Here is a 23,029-nt window from a genome sequence, read left to right on the forward strand (position 1 = left end):
GTGGGGAAATGTAGGTTGCCACTAATAATTAGATTTTAGTGACAAGACATTTTAGTCGCCACTAAAGATTTAATTTAGTGGCCAGTTTATACAGCGTCACTAATCCTATGCAATAGCCTGCAATTTTGATTAAATAATATGATAGACCCCACCCCGGATATCACACAATCCCAAAATCTCATAAGTTGGAAAATTCTAGCCATCATCAAATTGCCTATGAATGGACGGTTAAGACAAGAATCACCAATTGATTACATTCAATAATGTCACTGGGGTAGTGTGTTCAATTACAAGAGAATGACTATGACTTTAATGTCTCAGACCAGGGCATGTATGTACAAACAAGAACGTTGGTCGTGTAGACCCTCACTAGACGACATGTATGGTCTTGATTCCATTCCAAATGGACATCCTATAAGAAAAAAAAGAAGAAAAGGTACAAGATCTATTAGGAGAGACTGATCTTCGTTTGCAAACTTCGTGTATATTTGTAGATCAGTAGACTAAGTAGATCTTAGATAGACCTGGCAAACGGGCGGGCCGGGCAGAGTTTCACCCAACCTGTACGGGGTCTGGGTAAAAAATGACCCAGAATTCTAGGGGTCACAATTTGGTGAACCCAGACCTCACCTGTACGGGCCGTTTGGACCTGCGGTTCACCCATTTTTTTGGCTGTTTTTATTTGTAATTTTTTGTCCACACCATAGGATGATCCAAACCTTCCATTTGATGGGCCACAACGTAAATAGGTTGTGCCCCAAAAATCATTACCATAGGATGATTCTAACCCTCCGATCTAAAGACTGAAGAGTGACTCACTTTATGGAAACTTCTGTAGACCATATCATCCTATGGTACGGCTGTACTACCCATTTTGAAATATACAGAGTGAATTCATCATAGAAGGCGGTGAATTTATCACTGCCCTTTGTAAAATCATGTTAAGGTGTTTTAAAATGCTTGTCAATGTTTGTTAAAAAAGTCAATACATGATCAATATAAACTAATAGGAAAACTAGTATAATGGTTGAAAATATCATTCATGATTTTTGGAATTCAGGGGGTGCATCGTTAAACTAAATAGCCTGGCAGTCCATTCATAAGGCCACACCACAACAAAACTACCTATTAGCAGTGGACATTTAGCGATGGTCTTCAAAACCGCTCCTAAATATGGCGCATTAGATGCGGTAAAATATAGACCGCTGTTATATGACTATAAAAAATAGGGAAATGATGAGATTTTATATGGTGTAAGCCCTTATAGACTATAGTCCCTTATTTTTCAAAAAGTACTTTACCGACCACACCATAGGGCATAGGATGATCCAAACCATCCTGTGATGGGCCATGAAAGAAAATAGTTTTGGCCCAAAAAATCATTTCCATTGGTGTTGATCTGATCTATAGATAAACTGCATATTATGGAAACTTCAATAGATCGGAAGGCTAGGATCATCCTATGGAAATGATTTTTTGGGCACAACATATTTACGTCATGGCCCATCATATGGACGGTTTGGATCATCTGATGGTGTGGTCCTTACGGTACTTTTTGAAAAATTAGGGACCCCGTGTGCGGGATTACATTTTCCACTCCCGCGCGGTTTCATGTTTCCCTCCCGTGCGAAATCTGGTCCCATTTCTTCTCTCAAAATGCTCAAATATTCGAGGGTTTCTTTTCCTTTTATTAACCCAAATCGATCTGCTTTCTTCTCCTAAGAATCTAGGGTTTCTTCTTGGTCCTCTATCTCTCTATCCATCCTATTATCATCTCAGAACTATTTTCCCTTTCTCTCACTTTTGCCCTTTCCCTAAATATTTCGCTCAAGAAATCCCTCGATTTCGGACAAGGTAATCATCTCTGTGGGGTTTCCATCTTTGTTTTCTAGGGTTTCGTTCAGGTTTGGGATGTATATAGTGAGATTTTTGATGGTTTGTGTCAGACCTAAAATCGGTAACAGGTACAGCAGTGATGTAAGAGCTGAGCTGGATGGCTAGGGGAGCTGAGTCCTGAAGGACCGGAGTGAACGAGGAGTGAGGTGGTCGAGAGAGAGAGTCCTGCTATGAGGGCTGAGTCCTGCACAAGGCAAGCGAGGTCAGAAGACCAGACCGGGTTTTACTCCGGACAGGCCCTTCGACACTCAAGTCAGTATGAGCAGGAGTGAAGGGGAGATGTCTAAGAGTTTAGGGAGAGAAGGGATTTTCGCATTACCCATTGGTTTGAGCTTTGAATCCCTTTTTATAGGGAAAACCTGGTGAGGTGTCCTGGACAGGTGTCCAGGACAGATGGCGGCCTGTAAGAGGCTGGAGTTCACCTACCCCAGGACAGGTGGCAGGCTGTGAGTGGCTGGAGTTCACCTACTCTGGGACAGGTGGCAGCCTGTGAGTGGCTGGAGTTCACCTACTCTGGGACAGGTGGCAGCCTATGAGTGGCTGGAGTTCACCTGCTTTGGGGCAGGTGGCAGCCTGTGAGTGGCTGGAGTTTTTACACCCCATCAGTTGCCCCCAATTTTCCAAGTCATTGAGTGACTTGGGAAAGTGTGGTTGATCGCTTATCTGGATGGACAGGTGTTGTGTGGAAGTAAATCGGAGGATTCAGTCTGGAGGTCCAGTCCGGAGTCCAGCTGGAAGTGGAGTCCGGCTGGAAGTGGAGTCCGGAGTCCGGCTGGAAGTGGAGTCCGGCTGGAAGTTGAGTCCGGAGTCCGGCTGGAAGTGGAGTCCGGAGGTCCAGTCCGGAGTCCGGCTGGAAGTGGAGTCCGGCTGGAAGTTGAGTCCGGAGTCCGGCTGGAAGTGGAGTCCGGAGGTCCAGTCCGGAGTCCGGCTGGAAGTGGAGTCCGGCTGGAAGTTGAGTCCGGAGTCCGGCTGGAAGTGGAGTCCGGAGGTCCAGTCCGGAGTCCGGCTGGAAGTGGAGTCCGGCTGGAAGTTGAGTCCGGAGTCCGGCTGGAAGTTGAGTCCGGAGTCCGGCTGGAAGTGGAGTCCGGAGGTCCAGTCCGGGGTCCGGCTGGAAGTGGAGTCCGGCTGGAAGTTGAGTCCGGAGTCCGGCTGGAAGTGGAGTCCGGCTGGAAGTTGAGTCCGGCTGGAAGTTGAGTCCGGAGTCCGGCTGGAAGTGGAGTCCGGCTGGAAGTTGAGTCCGGAGTCCGGCTGGAAGTGGAATCCGGAGGTCCAGTCCGGGGTCCGGCTGGAAGTGGAGTCCGGCTGGAAGTTGAGTCCGGAGTCCGGCTGGAAGTTGAGTCCGGAGTCCGGCTGGAAGTGGAGTCCGGCTGGAAGTTGAGTCCGGATGTGGACTGAATTTTGTCGTCTTGCGGCCAGTCCGGTTCGGACCGGACTGGTTTTTGTCGTTTTGTTGAAACGCGTTATATCCAGTTCGGATTTTCCCGGACTGATTTTTGTCGTCTTGCGGCCAGTCCGGTTCGTACCGGACTGGTTTTTGTCGTTTTGTTGAAACGCGTTATATCCAGTTCGGATTTTCCCGGACTGATTTTTGTCGTCTTGCGGCCAGTCCGGTTCGGACCGGACTGGTTTTTGTCGTTTTGTTGAAACGCGTTATATCCAGTTCGGATTTAAAAATCCAGTACGGAGTGCGGAGCGCGAAGCACGGAGTACGGAGCACGGAGTACGGAGCACGGAGTGGAGCGCAGATGTGAATTTTCATGCACGTAGGAACACGCGCGTGCTTGATCGTATTTTTGAGTGGGAGAATGTGTTCGTCATAAATATGGGACACGTGGCGCCATTTGAGTGTCCTCGAGATGCGTGCATCGTATTTAATGCCCCACCGCCTCTGAAAAGCTATAAAAGGAGGTTTTACCCCCTTTCATTCTTTACTTTTTACTTTTCATCTTTTCTTCTTTTTCTTGCTCTGGGAGCTTCGACTTCTCAGTTCTCAGTTCGCAGTTCGCAGTTCTCAGTTCGCAGTTCGCAGTTCTCAGTTCGCAGTTCCCAGTTCGCAGTCCGCAGTTCGAGTTGCGCAAGGACTTAACGAGCTCCACTCACCGGTATTCCTCTCAGCCCTTCTCTTTACTACATGTCTGATAGTAATTCGAGTTCCGATTCCGGTACAGAGTCCTCCACTAGCAGTAGTTCAGAATTTAGGCCGCCGCAGGAGCCTGTAATGGCTAGGACGTCCGCTAGAGTAGATCTTGTAGATAGTGACGACGAAGGGGACAAGGAGGAGGTGTTTTAAGACTTGAACGCCACTCCACTCCCCACTGTTAGTCTCTCCCGAGCAGAAGGGAGTGTTGAAAGCGACGTTGCTGAGGCGTCTACAACATTCCCTCCTGGTCAGGCGGTGGAGGTAGTCGCTAGAGCGCGGATGGATGCCAACCCAAAATACAACCTGCGAGCTCTAGTCGAAGAGAACTACCTCACCAGGTCCATGCTAGGCGACATTAGGAATAAGTACTGTGTGCCTCCAAGATTTGAACTGAAGGCAGCTATAGAGGGAGACAGAGCCTGTAACGAGAGTCGAGATCTCTGTATTTATGAGGAGTCGATGAGGGCGGGATTCCGGTTTCCTCTGCACCCATTCTTCGCAGCGGTGCTTCGATACTACGGACTGGCCCCAGCTCAAGTAGCTCCGAACTCATGGAGACTACTGACTGGGTTCTTGTATCTTGTCCACGGCCGGTTAGAGAGGAGCGTGAGCTTGTCGCTATTCCGTGCTTGTGCACATCTGAAGAGGCATAAGGAAGGGGGCTGGATCTACATCAGCCAGCGCCCTGAACTCAAAATCATCACCGGTATCCCCTCGTCAATACATTCATGGAAGAATAGGTTCTTCTACGTCGAGGATAAGGAGGTCAGTGAGCCCTGGCCTGTCCCTCTAGTGTGGGACACTCCGGACACTTCCAAATTAAGTCGAAAGCCGCTCCTCGAGAGTGAGGACAAAGAGACTTTCGCCTTGATGCGGAAGGAGATTGAGCAATCAGGCCTTATCCGCTGTGCAGAGTTCGCAAGAGAGGAGGTGCTAGTTGGGCTGGGCGTGAGTGCCGCGACTCCAGAACGTATGTAGCTAGACTTGTCTTTTAAAATATGTTTACTTTTATATGCTTGCTTCTGACTGCTTGCTTGTCTGGCAGAAATGAAGAAACAATCGACTGTCGAGAAGATAAGACAGGGAGCCCAGCCACGGGCACAGGAGGGTGCTGCACAGGCACAACAGGAGCGCCAGAAGAGAAAGGCGACTGTACTGGGGAGTCCGGCCCCGTCACAGGGCACTCCACCCCCATCCCAGAGGCCCAAGACTACGGTGAAGCTAATAGGCCCCTTTGCTCAGGGCGGTGGCTCTTCAAAGTCCGGTGGTGCTTCTACCGGAACCGGTTCTGGGGCTCGTCCTCCTACGGGGCCTAGTGAGCACGTCTTTCGACCCAATTGGGCCGTTATGAAGGATGACACTGCCCTAGGCGAGACCCGAGTAGCAGCAGAGCTCATGAGCAAGTGTTTGCTGCGGAAGGACAAGCAACAGATCCTTTATGAGCCGCCAGCTACAGGAGAGGAGGCTGTGCTATCCTCAGCTTACCAGGTAAGGAAGTGGTGATCCGTTTGCTAACTTTCTACCCATTTCTTCCTTTCGCCATACTGATGCCTGTTTCTTTCTTCAGATCTTGCTCTACTATAATGACCTCAAGGAGAAGAGTAAGAAGTTCTCCCAAGCCATTACTGCATCTGAAGAGGTGAACGGAAAGTTGGCCGCTGAGGTGCAGGAGCTTCAAACGAGCATCGGGCGAATAGAGGAGGAGAGGAGGTTGTTGAAGGAGGATCTGGCCACAGAGAAGAAAAAACTGGCGAAGGCTGCTGAAGCCATGGAGGCTCAAAGAGGAAGAGCCACTGAGAGGCAGGAGAAGGCAGTGAAGGAGGCCACCGAGGCGAAGGAGGCTGAACTTTTCAGCCTGTCGAGCGAGGCTTACAGTCTTGGATACTACGACTGCCTCCAGGAGCTCCAGGCCTGCAATCCAAACTTATTGATGCAGAACATGACTCTCCCTGCCAGGCCGAAGATTACTGATGAGGAGCCAGATACTCCTGCTGATGCTCCTGCTGACATCACCTCTCTTCCAGATGCTTAGTATTATTTTATTTATTTTTGTTTGTTTTGACCTCTTTTTGTAATGGTCCTTGAGACCCTACAGCTCAGCCTTTTTAAGGTGAATTTTGTAATGGCCCTCGAGGCCACACATATTCTGATCAATGAAATCACATGTCTGTCACTGATACTTCTCAACTGAGTGATTTGCTTGACTGTGTCTTTTTAGACTGTCTTTAATTTTGATAACCTGGGACTGAGGCTGTTGATAGTCGAATTGTGACGAACTGGTCTTTTAACAAGTACCCAAGTTCAGGAACAACAAGCACCCAAGTTTTGTGAACTGGGTTTCCAGAAAGTACCCAAGTTTGAGAACTGGGTTTCCAGCGAGTACCCAAGTTTTGTGAACTGGGTTTCCAATGAGTACCCAAGTTTTGTGAACTGGGTTTCCAGTGAGTACCCAAGTTTAAGAACTGGGTTTCCAGTGAGTACCCAAGTTTAAGAACTGGGTTTCCAGTGAGTACCCAAGTTTTGTGAACTGGGTTTCCAGTGAGTACCCAAGTTTTGTGAACTGGGTTTCCAGTGAGTACCCAAGTTTTGTGAACTGGGTTTCCAGAGAGTAAGAGTGAAACAAAGTCTGCAAAAAGATCATTTATTTATAACAACAAATTGACAAATTTACAAAGTCACCTTTTTACGCTGTACATTTTGTCTATTGATAATATCTCCTGAGATTTTTGGAGTTCCATGCGTGAGGTAACAAGTGCTCCTCCAGTGTCTCCAGTTTATAGCTTCCTGGCCGGATAACTTCTTTCACTCGATATGGCCCTTCCCAAGTCGGGGAGAGTTTCCCGACTTTCGTCGGTTGGGAGACGGCTGCCTTTCTCAGGACTAAATCTCCTGTCCTGAATTCTCTGGGGCGAATCTTGGAGTTGTGATAATTTGATACCCTCTGCTTATAAGCGGCGACCCGGATTCGAGATTCTTCCCGGACTTCTTCTAGTAAGTCGAGATTGGCACGGAGCCCATCGCCGTTAAGCTGCTCGTTGAAACTGGTGATTCGGGGAGACGGAGCGCCTATATCGACTGGTATCACAGCCTCAGTACCAAAGGAAAGGTTGAATGGCGATTCACCAGTCGTCGTGCGAGGAGTAGTGCGGTAAGCCCACAGAACGTGATAGAGCTCATCTGCCCAACGGCCAGCTTTTTCGTCCAGCCTCTTCTTTATCCCCTGGAGCAGGATTCTATTAGTTACTTCCGTTTGCCCATTGGTCTGGGGGTGAGCAACCGAAGTGAATCTCTGTTCAATTTTTAGGTCCGAGCAGAACTTTCGAAAGTTCCGGCAGTCGAACTGTTTGCCGTTGTCTGTGATCAAGATACGGGGAATCCCAAATCTACAGACTACTGCCTTCCAGAAGAAGTTCTGCACATTCTGCTCAGTGATCTGGGCCAGAGGTTCTGCCTCCACCCACTTAGTGAAATAGTCGATCGCCACTACCACGAACATGCGCTTTCCAGAGGCCGGTGGGAAAGGGCCTAGGATGTCCATCCCTCATATTGCAAAGGGAAGCGGACTAATAATTGGAGCCATTGCTACGGCAGGCTGGTGGATGGTAGGAGAGAACTTCTGACACTTCTCACACCTTTTAACCAGATCCAGGGCATTCTGCCTGATAGTAGGCCAATATAGTCCTCTGAGCAGCACCTTTATCGCCAGGGCTTTGCCCCCAGATGTTCTCCGCAAATTCCTTCATGAGTCTCTTGTAGTGCATACGCGGCGTCGCTCGGCCTCAGACACTTCAGATATGGGAGAGTATATGACCTTTTGTATAGATTGTCGCCACTGAGGGAGAATCGGGCAGCTCTCTGTATCACCTTACGAGCTTCTTTCTTATCCTCCGGGAGTCTAGCATCGCGCAGATAACCCACGATCTCATCCATCCAGCACGGCTCATCTTCCACCTGCATGACTTCCATGGCTTTACTGTCGATGCTGGACTTCTGTAGAAACTCCATGTGTATGCTTCCGAGAGTGGTATATCCAGAGGCAGCCAGTTTTGACAGCACGTCAGCTTTGGCATTCTCCGTTCTTGGCACTCTGATGACCTCGAAACTTGCAAACCGGCTGGAAAGTTGGCGAACCTTGGCGAGGTACTTAATCATACGCTCGTCTCGGGCTTCGTAGACACCTTGGATCTGATTTGCTACCAGCTGCGAGTCGCAGTATGCTTTCAATTTTTGGGCGCCGGTCTGAATTGTTAGGCTCATTCCGGCAAGGAGGGCCTCATATTCCGCCTCATTATTTGATGCACGGAACCCGAATCTCAGGGCGTAATCCGCAGTGAACTCATCAGGCCCAGTGAGGATGAGGCCAGCTCCACAGCCGTTTTTATTTGAAGATCCGTCGACATATACTTCCCAAGTTGGTGTGCTGGTTATGGAGTCCTGTCCGGCTGAAGGTGGCCTGATTTCTGTCCGAATTTCCTCTGTCATACGCTCTTCAGGGACAACTTTCTCTATAACTGGGAGATGCAATGCTCCAGGGTCGACGACCTGCTGGGGGATAGTGCACTCTGCTACAAAATCTGCCAGTACTTGGGCCTTGATAGCTGGCCTGGGTGCGTACTGAATATCGAACTCGCTTAGCTCCACAGCCCACTTCACAAGTCGCCCGGAGATATCTGGTCGATGGAGAACTTGTCGAAGTGGCTGATCAGTCAAGACCTTTACAGTGTGAGCTTGGAAGTACGGCCTTAACTTCCTGGCGGCCATTACCAGCGCGTAAGCCAATTTCTCGACCCGCTGGTACCTTGTTTCTGCGTCGTGAAGAACCTTGCTAACATAATAAATTGGTTTTTGCTGACGGTGCTCTTCACGGACGAGTACAGCTGCTAGAGCCGTGGAGCTGATGGAGAGATACAAAAATAGCTCCTCGCCCGGCTCCGGCTTTGTTAATAATGGCGGAGAGGACAAATATCTTTTCAGTTCTTCGAATGCGACCTGGCATTCTTCCGTCCAGGGCGCGGTCTTGAGTCCCTTGACCGCGCTGAAAAAGGGGAGGCACCTTTCCGCTGATTTGGAGATAAAGCGACCCAACGCCGCTATCATTCCTGTGAGCCGCTGGACTTCCCTGATGGTTTTTGGGGCAGTAAGCTCCATGACGGCTCTGATCTTTTCTGGATTTGCTTCTATCCCTCGCTGGCTCACCATGAATCCTAAGAACTTCCCCGAGCTGACACCAAATGTGCACTTGGTGGGGTTAAGTTTCATGTTGTGCTTCTTCAGGACCTGGAATGTTTCTCTGAGATCAGACGCATGATCCTGCGCACTTCGACTTTTGACCAGCATATCGTCTACATAGACTTCCATGTTACGACCGATCTGGTTCTGAAAAAGTTTGTTCACAAGCCTTTGATAAGTGGCTCCGGCATTTTTGAGGCCGAAGGGCATAACTCGGTAGCAGTAAGTCCCTTGATCTGTGACGAAGGAGGTCTTTGGTATATCCGACTCATACATCCTGATCTGATTGTATCCGGAGAAGGCGTCCATGAAGCTCAACAGTTCATGACCCGCTGTGGCGTCAATGAGTTGGTCGATCTTCGGGAGTGGATAGCTGTCCTTAGGACAAGCCTTATTTAGATCGGTGAAGTCGACGCAGGTCCTCCATTTCCCATTAGTCTTTTTGACTAAGACTACGTTTGCCAACCAGTCCGGGTATCGAATCTCGCCTTCTTCTTTTATTGCCTGCCGCCTTTCGAAGGCGAAATGTCGTCTCTTTTGCTTCACCGGTCTGCAGGTTGAATCAACACCAAGCCTGTGTGTGCTGATCTCTGGATCAATGCCGGGCATATCGGCGGGAACCCATGCAAAGACATCTGCATTGTCCTGGAGAAAAGTGGTGAGCTGGTGCTGAATGTCGGTGCTGAGGGAGGAACCGATCAGAGCGACTTTCTCACTGTCCTCTGGGCACAGTGGGATGGAGAGGAGGTCTTCAGCAGGTTGAGTCCCTCTGAGCTCGTCCCTTACATCGAGCAGTTCAATTGGCAGTGACTCCACTGCATTTTTGCCTTTAAGTGCCGTTGCGTAGCACTCTCTGGATTGAGGCTGATCTCCTCGAACTTCCCCCACACCATTGGGGGTTATGAACTTCATTTTTTGGTGGTAGGCCGAGGCTACTGCACGGATGAGGTTCTGGCCAGGCCGTCCCAAGATAGCATTATAGACCGAAGTGGCCCTTACTACTAGAAAGTTGACCATGGCGAAAGCTTGACAAGGTGGATCTCCGACAAGAACAGGGAGCTCGATCTGCCCCACCACTTTCACGACCTCTCCGGAGAAGCCAAATAAATCTGAGTTTGCCGGCTTCAGACGGTCGTCGCCTATCATCATTTTCTCAAAGGCGTGGTAGTATAGAATGTCCGCCGAACTCCCATTGTCTACGAGGATTTTCTTCACCTCCCAGTTGGCGACGAGCATGGTTAAAACCAGTGCATCGTCGTGGGGCAGGATAAGATTATCCAGATCTGCATCTGAGAAGGAGATCTCATTCTCCGTTCTCGTCTTTTTGCTGGTTGTGTGCACGGCGTTAACTCGCCGTGCATATGCTTTGCGGGCGGTAGAAGAGGTGCCCCCAGCTGCAGGCCCACCCATAATTGTACCGATGACCCCCCTTGGCTGAGGTTGGGGTGCCTCAGGCTGCGCATTGCCCAGCTGAGGAGTTTTGTCCCGAGCAGGGGGTTGCTGTGATCTTCGAGGGCTGCGGCCCTGAGGGCTCTTTCCTCTGCGCTCTTGGTTGCGGCCGTCAGTTCGAATATATTTTTTCAAATAGCCCCGGCTGATGAGTTGTTCAATTTCCTGCTGGAGTTGCCAACAATCATCTGTGTCGTGGCCGTGGTCCTTGTGGAACCGGCAGTACTTTGAGGGATCTCGCCTGTTTCCCTTGGAGATCATTCTAGCAGGCCACTTCACGAACTCTTCTTCGCTGATCGCCGCCAGTATGTGCTTTCTGGAGGTGTTGAGAGGCGTGAAGTTTTCTTCTCTTCTTTGAGGAGGCGGAGACTTCTCTCTCCTGGGAGGTTTATCCTCCCTGCGCTGCTTAGGGAGATTCTTCTCTTCAGAGGTTATCCTCCGATTTGAATTAAGAGCTGCCAGTGTTTCTTCCACCGTGATGTACTCTTCTGCTCCGGCCATAAGATCCGCTAGTGAGCGCGGATTTTGTCGAGCCACCGCTCGACGGAATTCATTAGACCTGGCGCCTGCGAGGAGCGCATTCATTGCTGCTGAGGGATCTAGATTTGGCACTTGAAGTGCCTCCCTGTTGAATCGGCGGACGAACACCTTCAGAGGCTCGTTGTCGTCCGCCGCAAGGCCATCAGGGAAGCTGTTGTTTTCCTTGGCCTGCGGCTGCTCATAAAGTGGCGGACAAGATCCTCTCCAAAATCATCAAAATTGTTGATGGAGTTCGGTTTGATCCTGGAATACCAGTCTCTTGCTGCGCCAGCTAGCGTCGTTGGAAACGCTCTGCAAAGAAAGCCATCGGAAGCTCCGTGGAGGAGCATAATTGTTCTGAACGTCTCCAAGTGATCCACGGGGTCTGTAGTGCCGTCATACTGAGGGACGGCGGGCATTTTAAACCCTCTGGGTGCTGGGGCACCCAGAACATCATCAGTGAACGGCGTCCTGCTTGAGAACGCCCTGGAGACGGGCCGGCTCTGGTCCTTCGCCAGTTCCTCTATCCGATGATCCATCTCCTCCATTCTCTGTAGTAGCGGATCCGTCCTGTGGTCCAAGGACCTGATCCTTTCCACAGACTGGCTCGCCGTAGAGCCGGACTGGCTCTCCCGACTCATACGGCGAGGTCGGCGCTTCGCTGGTGGCGCGCGATCTTCATGAGCTCGGCGCCTCTGTGCGGAGGGGGAACGCGACCTTTCACGGCGGTGAGGCTCTGTTTGGGCATGCCTCGTCGCGGGGTGAGGGACTTGTCTAGTGGAATGATGAGTTCGGCCCTCACCATGGTGTGATGACTCTCCCCTATGGACGTCTGACCTTCCTTGGACAGATCGCGGAGCCTCTGGGGGAGGTTGAGGGGGTGCTTGGAGTAGTTGCTGGTACTGCCCAACGAGGGCTGTCATCTGCTGAAATAGAGCTCGAACCTGCTCCGGGGTGGGCAAGGGATTCAGATGTTCTGAGCGAGCCGGGCTCTGATCTGCAGTAGCAGAAGCTGCTACTACTAGTGATGCAATTCGCTCGCTCCGGGTCCTGCGGGGTAGCGCGGTTTGGGTAGTCCGCGCCCGCGCAGTAGGCATCCGCGTACTCTTGCGTCCTGCCATTTTTGTGAGTGGGATGTAAAGACAGCTTTTAGTTCTGGGGTCCCACGGATGGCGCCAATCTGTTAGACCTAAAATCGGTAACAGGTACAGCAGTGATGTAAGAGCTGAGCTGGATGGCTAGGGGAGCTGAGTCCTGAAGGACCGGAGTGAACGAGGAGTGAGGTGGTCGAGAGAGAGAGTCCTGCTATGAGGGCTGAGTCCTGCACAAGGCAAGCGAGGTCAGAAGACCAGACCGGGTTTTACTCCGGACAGGCCCTTCGACACTCAAGTCAGTATGAGCAGGAGTGAAGGGGAGATGTCTAAGAGTTTAGGGAGAGAAGGGATTTTCGCATTACCCATTGGTTTGAGCTTTGAATCCCTTTTTATAGGGAAAACCTGGTGAGGTGTCCTGGACAGGTGTCCAGGACAGATGGCGGCCTGTAAGAGGCTGGAGTTCACCTACCCCAGGACAGGTGGCAGGCTGTGAGTGGCTGGAGTTCACCTACTCTGGGACAGGTGGCAGCCTGTGAGTGGCTGGAGTTCACCTACTCTGGGACAGGTGGCAGCCTATGAGTGGCTGGAGTTCACCTGCTTTGGGGCAGGTGGCAGCCTGTGAGTGGCTGGAGTTTTTACACCCCATCAGTTTGGGATGTATATAGTGAGATTTTCGATGATTTTGTTGTTTCCTCTATTGGTTATGCTCTTCTTCTAGGGGGTTTTTATTGGAGGTTTTGATTGTTCTTTTGAGTACAGTAAATATGCCATTAATAGTTTTCCATTTAGTTTTTCTTTTTCTTTTTCTTTTTCCGTTTATCTCTCTCTTTTTCTTTTTTTTGAAGATTGGCTGATATTTTTTTTATAGATATCTGGTTGCTAAGATAAACTTTAGTAGATTGTGATATTAATGTCTATCTTAGGTTTCTGGTTCGATCTATATATTTTTTTTTAACTTTAGGTGTTTTTTCATAGTTGAAGGATTAAGAAAATAGAGGAATAGTAATAAGAAAAAGAGATTACAAATGCCCATGTAGGGTGGATTTTATATATGTTTATGCCTTTCTTTGTTCGTTTCTTGGAAAACAGTTTTTTAGTTTCTGGGTCACGGTCTCCGTGATCTTACATTTCTTTTGCACATCTGTTAAGAACTTGTGTATGGTTACTTTTTTTCTTTTTTTCTCAGCTAATAATTTATGTTTTGTCTCTTTCTTTCCATATAATGGATATGAAATCTATTGAGCCGTAGTTCTTGACTAGCATGATCTTTCATTAGGTGAGCTGCATGTTCATGTTCGTTCTTGAAAATTGATTTCGAGTAAAAAAAAACTGATTATTGGACTCAAAATTGTGTTGATTAAGCTGCTTTTTTGGGTGCTCTCTTCAACTCTTCTTATTGATCATGGTCCTAATTAAGATAGCTGGTTTTCTCGCATACCTTACTCTCGGGGGAAGGAGATGAGAGAAGGATTCGAGCCATGTGAATTTACGTGAAGTTGGTTTGATTTTCTTGCTGAGATATCAACTTCAAAAATCGTAGTCAAAATACATGTTGCATCACAGAAGCTAAGATGTTGATATCTCATTGATTTTGGCATAATTTTAAAACCCTCCTCCATTTACAATGTTAGACCTCTTACAGAAACCTTTAAACATTGATAAAAACCATTTCCCTCTTCGTCAATGAGGATTGATCATCACGCCATTGAAACTTGTGACTGTTTTACTCAGCTCTGTTTTATTTCAAAATGGCCAAAGACTGTTTGTTTTAAGGTCTAAAATATTATTAGGTTTGTGTCTTCTACCTTGGACATGCGCATTAACATATAATGCTCAATAGAGTTTGATAAAGTACATCGTCCTCATTTGATCTATTTCAAGGTGGGTTTCTATTGTTTAGACCTTCATTTCTATTTTCAGGTAGATAGCAGTTGAAAATATAGGGCAGCAAATTCCAACCGTATACTTTGCTGCCATATTCTTGGTTGAATGAGTTCTGCCTTGTTTGTTTTAGCTCAAGTTCCAATCAATCTGTTAGGAGAATGCTCAGATTTTGTTCATGGAAGTAACTTTGGCTCATCTAGGATGTCTTTTGTTGAAACAATCTTCATCAATTGAAAGAGACCATGAGCTTTACATGTTCAACAATAGATGAACCGTAAGTTGTGCCTCTCTCTGAATGGTTGATTGGGATTTCTAATTCTGATTTAGGTTGGAAATTCAGTTTGAAATCTCTGTTTGCATGTTGTATTGGTGATGTGTGCTTGCTTTAATGCTTGTGAGAACTGGATGTCTGGGTGACTTATTGAACAACAACAGAGACCTGTTGGCATGTTAGTGCTGAAATTGATGACCGATACAGCTTAGGTTTGGCCCTCATTCATTGAATTTCTGGGTCACATCTTCACTCACAAACAGGAATAGCAACTACTACCAGCAAAGGGGGTTCCAAGAGCTTAAGTTGATCGAGAAGGCCTCTACTAATGAAATAATATTAGTTCTAAAAGACCAGTTGTAATAACACTTTGAGTTGTTGGAATGGATCAGATATTGCTCTTGTAAGGAAGTCCATGTGCAACTGAATTTTCTAAAAGTTGTTGGTATTATTAAGGTGTCAACACAAAGCCAGTGGTTTGTAAAGTCACAATTTCATCCTATTGTTGCTGCTACTATGGTTGGGATAAATGAGCAAATTTGAGTGACTGTTTGTCAAATAATTCTAAGATTGAACTACACTATTTGAAAGGGGACTAAATTCTTCAAGCATACCCATGCTTGAATACATTTGGGAGATTATAGGAGATGCATTTGCTTTGATGCTAGTTCAGACATCCCACAACCTCTTCACTTGGGTAACACTGATCCTCTCTTATGCAGTTGGCTATTGCACTGGTGTATTTTTGTTGCTCAAATTTGCCTATTGTTACAATTGTTTCGTGTCTTCCTTGTTGCTGTTAGTGCTTGAAATCTTGGAAGCTTGACTACTAGTGCCCAAATCGTGCTACTCAAGCTGAATTGACAGAGTTTTGCTTGAGTAGCCTAGATTGAGTTTTCAGGTTCTTGAGCTATTAATAGCACATCCAACTTGGTCATCTAAAAGGTTACAACACCGTTTCAAGCCCTTGTCAAATTTGTAATTTCTACTCCCGGCTGCATCACCACCCCACTGGAAAGTTAATAATCATAGGGGGTATCTATTGCACTCCATTCAACATTGTTTGTTTGGAGGAACATGCCCGTCAATATCTAATATTTTATTGAAATGGATCACATATTCAGCATTGAATTTCCTTCATTGAAGTTAATTTTGTGATAAAAGTGATAAGTCTACATTTTTTGTCCAATGTTATAACCATGGTTTAAAATTTCGGTTTCAGTAACTGTTTCCGACATTCGGAAAACCGAAATTTCGACCGAAATTTGGTACTCCCGTTCGAAATTCAGGACCGAAATTCTGAAATTTCGGCCAAAATTTTGTAACGTTTTTTTTTTAAAAAAATAAAAAATGCCTTTTCTCGAAATTACTGAAATTACCGAAATTTGGTAAATGGCGAAATATTTAATTTCGCCAAATACCAGTTTCGGTCCCCACTGAAATTTCGGTCTGAAATTTTGGATTTCGGTCGAAATTTTAAACCATGGTTATAACTAATGCTGTAGGCAAATCTCCATTATATTTACTTTATGCCCTATTTAGATTGCAGGAATTTTTTGGAAAAGTTTGGTAAGGAAAAATGTGTCCAAATTTTCCTACTTTTTTCATACTTTTTGTACACTTGAAAAAATGACAACTTGAAACTCATGATTCAATTTTTCTTCAACTCTTGTTTTTATCACTTGCTTCTAGATGGTCGGACCAGGAACACGTGCAGCGGCTCAACGAAGTGGAGGGGACTCATTATTGCAACCTCTGGTTTTAGCATGACCACATGAGCACCGCACGGATACTAGTGCTGGTGGTTGGACACCACCACTTACAGATGAGTCTCTTGTGTCAACAAGTACGGGGAGTGTTCCGACGCCCAAAGGTCATGGCATCTGTAGTGTTGGTACGAATATTTATTGATTTTATTAATCATTTAAGCGATCTGAATTTGTGGTGTTTGCTGCCACTATTGTTATCTTTAATATCGTAATGTGTTTAATTAGATCCAATATTGCTTATGAATTTGTGGTGTTTGCTGCCGCTATTGTTATCTATAATGCATGATATTTTGCAGATGCATCGATATCGAGGAAAAAATGAGGAGCGACCTGAAATGTTGCACTCGCAAAGAAGAAGCAAGTAGGAGAGAGGCTTTCAATTGAGATGCCTGTGGATGGTGGGCGAATAGTTGAGTTGGACTTCCAGCCTCTTATCATTGAGTTATGGTGTCTTGTTCGGAAGCATGCAGATTTTCAAGTCAAAAACTGGTCCAAGATTGACGAGAGAGATCGCAAGAGTATTTCAAATGCTCAGGGTAAGTATTAGTTTTATTGGAAAATGAAAGAAAACAAGACTTGATTCATCAAAAATCTGATTTTGAAGTATTTGTGAAATGAAGTGTGACAACCCAAGAGGGGGGGGGGGTGAATTTGTTAATTAAAAATTTTGGCTTAATTAGTTGGAAGATTAAAATCAATTTTCCAATTTTAAGTTGATTAAATCAAACCCTTGTTCAAATGATGAGATAGTAAAGCTAGGGTTTAGATATAACAATCATTTACCTTTACTAACCCTAGTTCAATGAAACATAAACAAAAGTTAGGGTTAGAATTTACCAATCACTAATGTGCAAAGAGAAGGAGAAGAAGAAGCAACTACAAGGCACAAGATTTATAGTGGTTCGGTCTATCATAAGACCTACTCCACTCTTCCAAGTTTACCTCCTTGGTGACTCCACTAAAAGATGAGATTCTTCAATAGCGAATCTCCAAGCCGTACACCACATCCTCCAACTGCAAAGGGGACATACCCTTTCTGCACAAAGCCGTGTGAGGGGACACTCCCTCTTACAATGGATTCACCTTTGTTATCCGGCCGAATCGAAGACCCTCAATACAAATGAAGAAACTATACATAGTAATTCTTTCTTTGCCTCTTGATAGGCGGATTACAAACAATGTAGCTCACAAACTCTCCAAAGATAGAAAATGTAAAAGTCTAATGGAGATCCTCTTGATAGAATATAAAAATACAAGTTCAAAAAGGTTAAACTTTTGATATGAAAGTTTCAGCTCAAAATGATGGGATTTAATCCTTCAAAAGCTTCTTTAGATAGGTTTAGATGATGAATATATAGCCCATTTGAAAGTATGACCATTTGGGTGTAAAACTGTAAAAAACTAGGTTGAAAAAGTCAACCTGCGCAAGCCCCAACGACTCTCTTGCCAGACTGGAACAGTCGACCGAGCCACCGCGGTCGTCCGCCCCCTATCGGGCTACCTTTTTTATTTTCAAATTTTATACCGTCGCGGTCAACCGGCCCATGGCGGTTGCCCGGTGAGGGCTACCTGTTTGTTCAAAAATTTAGGCTTAAAAACCTATCCGCGGTCGACCGGCCCATGGCGGTCGCCCTCCTAAATCAAGCTGGAATGAAACAGAACCATTTCCGCGGTCGCCCGGCTTACCCCGGTCGACCTGCCCGTTATTGGAATGCAAGTGCTGGATTTCCAGTCTTGCTTCCGCGGTTGCCCGGCACACCCCCGGTCGATCGGCCTTGATTGAAAATCCATTTTAACATATAAAAATCAGGGATTTTGGGCCATGGTCTTTGGGCTTTTAGTCCTAGGTTTTCAAACACATTTTTGGATGTGTGTATGGTTTTCAAAGATATAAAAATTAAGTATGAAAGTCATTTGAAAACCTATTGAAAGTGCAATCTACATAAAATCAAGAGGACTCCAAAATTCAATCTAAAGATGTATACCATTGAGTCTTCTTGGAATGTATCGGCTCTTTCGCACTTCCTTGGATTTCTTCAACTTGCGAGTGAACATCTTCAACTGATATGTCTCTTGTGACGTCCTCCAATCTTCAAGACATGTTGAGAGGTACATGAGGTGTCACCATGTTTGGTTTATCTCCAGGCTTCTACTTGACACTTCCTAGGTAACTTGTGGGATCTTCATCTCGAGCTTCTTGACTTGAAGATCCTCCAAAGGTTGATGTCTTCACTATCAGTGCAAGCTCTTTGATCATGGTGTGTGGATCCGCAAGTCATGTGTTGAGATGGGTTGTGTAATAGCGATTATGACATGAAATTCCTGTATAGAACACAACACCTCAAGGCAACACATTAGTCTATAAATGCTAATCAATTTGGGTTTGCTAGTATCAAAACAAGAAGGTAAGGTATTCACTTTAGAATGTATTTTGGAGTCATCTTGATTTTATGTTTAAATGCATTTTCAATAGGTTTCAAATGGTTTTCATACCTAAGCTTTTATATCTTTGAAAACCATACACACACCCAATTCTGTATTTGAAAACCTATAACTAAAGCCCAAAGACCAAAGCCCAAAGCCCAAAGCCCCTAGATCTTAAAGTTAAAAATGGAATTTTACTCAGGGCCGGTCGACCGGGCTATGCCGGGCAACCGCGGAATGATACTTGGAATTCCAGGGCATCTCGAAAATTATCGGGCCGGTCGACCGGGGTGATCCGAGCGACTGTGGATTTGTTTTTTGAAAATCCAGAAAACATCCAGGTTGGGCTTGGCGGACGATCGCGATGTGTCCAGTCGACCACGATAGTCTTTTTGAGCCGAATTTTTATTTAAACAGATTGCCCTCGCTGGGCGACCGCCATAGGGCCGGTCAATCGCGCCGGTTTGAAGTTTGAAATTTAAAAAGAGAGCCCAATAAGGGCGGGTGACCGCCATGCCTCGGTCGACTGCCGCGACCTGGAAATAGAGCCGTTGAAGCTTCCGCAAGTTGACTTTTTCAACCTTGTATTTTATGATTTTACCCCCAAACGGTCATATTTCCTTGTGGGCTATATATACACTATCTAAACAACCTTTCGAACCTTTTGCAAGATCAAATCCTATCTTCTTGAACTTAAACTTTTACATGAAAGGTTAAACCTCTTTGAACTTGTATTTTTACATTCTTTCAAGAGGAACTCCATAGGCTTTACATTTTATCTTCCTTGGAGTGTTTGTGAGCTATCAAATTTGTAATCCGCCTAATCTAGAGGCATTGCGAGTTCTTATCTTTTTATTCTTCATGGTATTTGAGGGTTTTCTCTTTAGCCCGTTAAGAAAGGTGAAGACATTGTGAGGGTCTACTGTTCGCCCCGTTAAGAAAGGAGAAGACATTGTAAGAGGGTGTGATCCCTCATCAAGGCTTCGTGCGAAAAAGGGTGTGTCCCCTTTGGAGTTGGAGAAGTTGGTGTACGGCTTGGAGATTCGCCCGTTGAAGAATCTCATATTTTAGTGGAGATTCCAAGGAGGTAAACTTGGAAGAGTGGAGTAGGTCTTGTGATAGACCGAACCACTATAATCGTGTGTTCCTTGTGGTTGCTTCTCTTCTCCTTCTTCTCTTGCACATTGGTGATTGGTAATCTCTAACCTTATTTGTGTTTATGTTTTAACTTAACAAGGGTTAGTGAATATATTCTAAAGTAAGATCTAAACCCTAGCTTCCATCATATTGAATATTTGAACAAGGGTTAAACCATATATGCTTAATTAATAACTTAATTTAATAATCCATTTAATTAAGCCCAAAATTTTTAATTGACCAATTCACCCCCCCCTCTTGGGTTGTCACAACTGTTTTTCAGATTCTTAAGTCATTCTTTTAGTGGCGACTATATGACATTTAATGATGATTGCTTCATAATTTGTGGTGACCATTCTTGTCACTAATAATAAATAATTAGTGACAACAATTGTCGCCACTAAAAGCTAGTTTTAGATTCTTCAATCACATTTGTAGTGGCGACTAAAGGCCTTTTAGTGACAACTTCTTCACAAGTTTGTGGCGATAAATCTTGTGACTATTGTATAGTCTTTTAGTGACGACAATCACTAAAAGATATCTATTTAGTGGCGATATGTTAAAGTCATCACTATTATCTTTAGTGACACATCTATAGTGGCGACTCAGTGACGACGAATTTGTCGCCACTAAAACCTTTTAGTGACGACATCAAGATATTTAGTGACGACTATTTTTGCCACTAAAGAGCTTATTTCTTGTCAGGAAGAACATCGAATTTCTTCAATTGATAAGCTAAGATCCTGTATTGCCAACCACACTTTGATGTTCATATAACTTAATAAACTCGTATCCAAGAAGCCAAATCTATAGTCATTTTTATTTTTTTGAGTTTACATCGACTTTCAAATGCTCCATTGATTTTTCTCAGTACCTTTTTTGACAATATGACTTGAAAAGGCTAAGACCCATTTCAACCCCAGGACGTTTATAGTACAAAATACAACACATGTTATAATGCATCAAAGCACCTTTTTAAAGTAGAAGCTTCATTTTAATTATAAATCAATTTTTTTTAGTGATTAGGAGGGATTTATTTCCATACAAAGTGTTTTTTAAATGAGTAAATTTAGAAGAAAAGGGAAAGCCCCACCACCAAGGTGGTTGTAACCATGGTTTTAAATTTCGACCGAAATCCAAAATTTCGGGTTTTGGTCAAGACCGAAACCGAAATTGGGTAAACCCGAAATGTTACAAAATTTTGACCGAAATTTCAAAAATTCGTTTTCCCTAAAATTTAAGGAATATCACCTTAAAATTTGGATTTTAATCATTATTTAATATTTTCCTGAAATTTCAAGCCGAAATTTTAAACTAGATAAAATATTACTTTTTTGATTTCGTCCAAAATTTTGAAATTTCGGTTTCGATGAGGACTGAAACGCATTCCGAAACCTAAATTTGAAACAAAATTTAGGCAAAAATTTCGGTAATTTTGGCTTAAATTTCGGGAAAATATTAAATAATGAATAAAATCCAGAATTTTTGGTGCTATTCCTTAAATTTCGATTGAAATTTTGTAACGTTTTGGGTTTACCCAATTTCAGTTTTCGTCTCGGCCGAAACATGTTTTTGACCGAAATTTCGGATTTCGGTCGAAATTTAAAACCTTGGTTGGAACAACAAAAGAGCACATAACAAAGTAAGCTAAAGTAGAATAAACAAGAAAAATCAAGAGGAAGTGCATAAGAAATCTCCAATCTCATCCTATCAATTCCAAATCGGGCCAGTTGATCCTCCTCGCCATTAGCCAATCTCCAAAATTAGCTGTCGTTTCTGCAATAAGTTTGCGAACCTCTATGCGCGAGGGGTCCGCTTCCATTAATCCACCTAATGACATTGAGGAAATTAATCTCCCTTCACAATTAGCTGCCATGGAAGCGTGCTTACTTGAAGGGATTTGCTAGGGACCATCGTAAAAGGTATTTCGCAAACCGGCTGTTGCTTGAGGAGCAACCACATAGGCTCACTTTTTAACAAATTTGTCTTATTCATGAGGTGCCTGCTTTCGCATGCAACACCCGGCCCTTGAATGCCTTCTGCTATGGTCCCTAGCAAATCCCTTAAATATTTATACCATTAAATCTTTATTAAAACACCTATTTGATAGTTTCCATCTTGTCATCACCTTGTCATCAGCTAAGTATCTTGTAAATAAGGAAAGAGAACATCTTCGTTGGCATTTCTTGTCATCTTATTTTCCTAAATTGAGTGCAATATGGAGGTTTAATTTCCTTAAAGATTTATACCATTTATATTTTTAAACACCCATTTTCATATTTTCCAAATATCAGCTAATTAGCTTGTTGAAAAGGAAAGACTATATCTTCATATATTAAAACTAGTGAACAACCCGTGCGATGTACTATATCTTCCAAGTTTACCTCCTTGGGATCTCCACTAAAGTTAGAAGAAACTAACTTTTATAAACATATGACAGTGAAAACATGCATTCATGGACAGATATTTCATGGCATATACCCATATCTTTCAATGACATATATGGGTCCAGTGTGAGGTTCTCTTTTAATCATTTACTGCAATTATTTGATCTTTTTGATGGGTTTTAAGTAATCAATTCAGTTCTTGATCGTTTGGGTATGATTGAATTGGTACTCACATTCACTGTATTGAAGATTTAATTAGTTCATGGAACATGTAGCAGGATACACAGAAGGCATCCCTTGATACCCTTGTACTCTTGCCTTGTGATTGTTATGAACCATAGGTCCAATAATATTGCATTTATTTGTTGTATAGCTTAACAATGTACACTAGCAACAATCTAGTTTCTTCCTAATCTTGCTACATTATTCTATTGAACATATTTAGATGATAAATATATGTTTTGTTCTTTATCGTTCTCTTGCATGATCTGATCGGATTGTAAAACACATACCAATGCTCCACCCATTTATCTTGTTCTTTAATTAATTTTTAATTTTTTACCATCTTACTCAGCTTGTCGCATCTCATCATCAGGACCATGTGGCGACTCAGCAGGCTTTGACTGCCCTACGGAGCGAGGTCTCCATCCTCCGCCAGGAGTATGGCACAACATTCACCTCTCTCTCAGAGCAGGTTTATGCACTCACCGAGTTGGTCCGCCGCCTGCTGCCCCCTGATAATTAGGCGGCCGTTGCTGCTGTTCAGAGCTGTACATTTTCCCTTTGCTGTTATTTACTTATTGCTTTACGCTATATGGCATGTATATGAC

At 44.8% G+C, this 23,029-nt stretch overlaps 1 long non-coding RNA gene across 1 annotated transcript; it reads left to right on the forward strand.

Annotated features, from left to right (window-relative positions):
- Positions 1–1,622: 1,622 nt before the first annotated feature.
- LOC143851396 (uncharacterized) lies at positions 1,623–16,886 on the forward strand. Its single transcript, XR_013236312.1, has 3 exons — positions 1,623–1,854; positions 16,175–16,376; positions 16,548–16,886. It is a non-coding gene; the product is annotated as an uncharacterized LOC143851396 (long non-coding RNA).
- Positions 16,887–23,029: the final 6,143 nt, after the last annotated feature.

This window comes from Tasmannia lanceolata, unplaced genomic scaffold, assembly GCF_043159265.1.
Source record: "Tasmannia lanceolata isolate RefF3 unplaced genomic scaffold, GAP_Taslan_0.1 ptg000018l, whole genome shotgun sequence".
Taxonomy (NCBI): domain Eukaryota; kingdom Viridiplantae; phylum Streptophyta; class Magnoliopsida; order Canellales; family Winteraceae; genus Tasmannia; species Tasmannia lanceolata.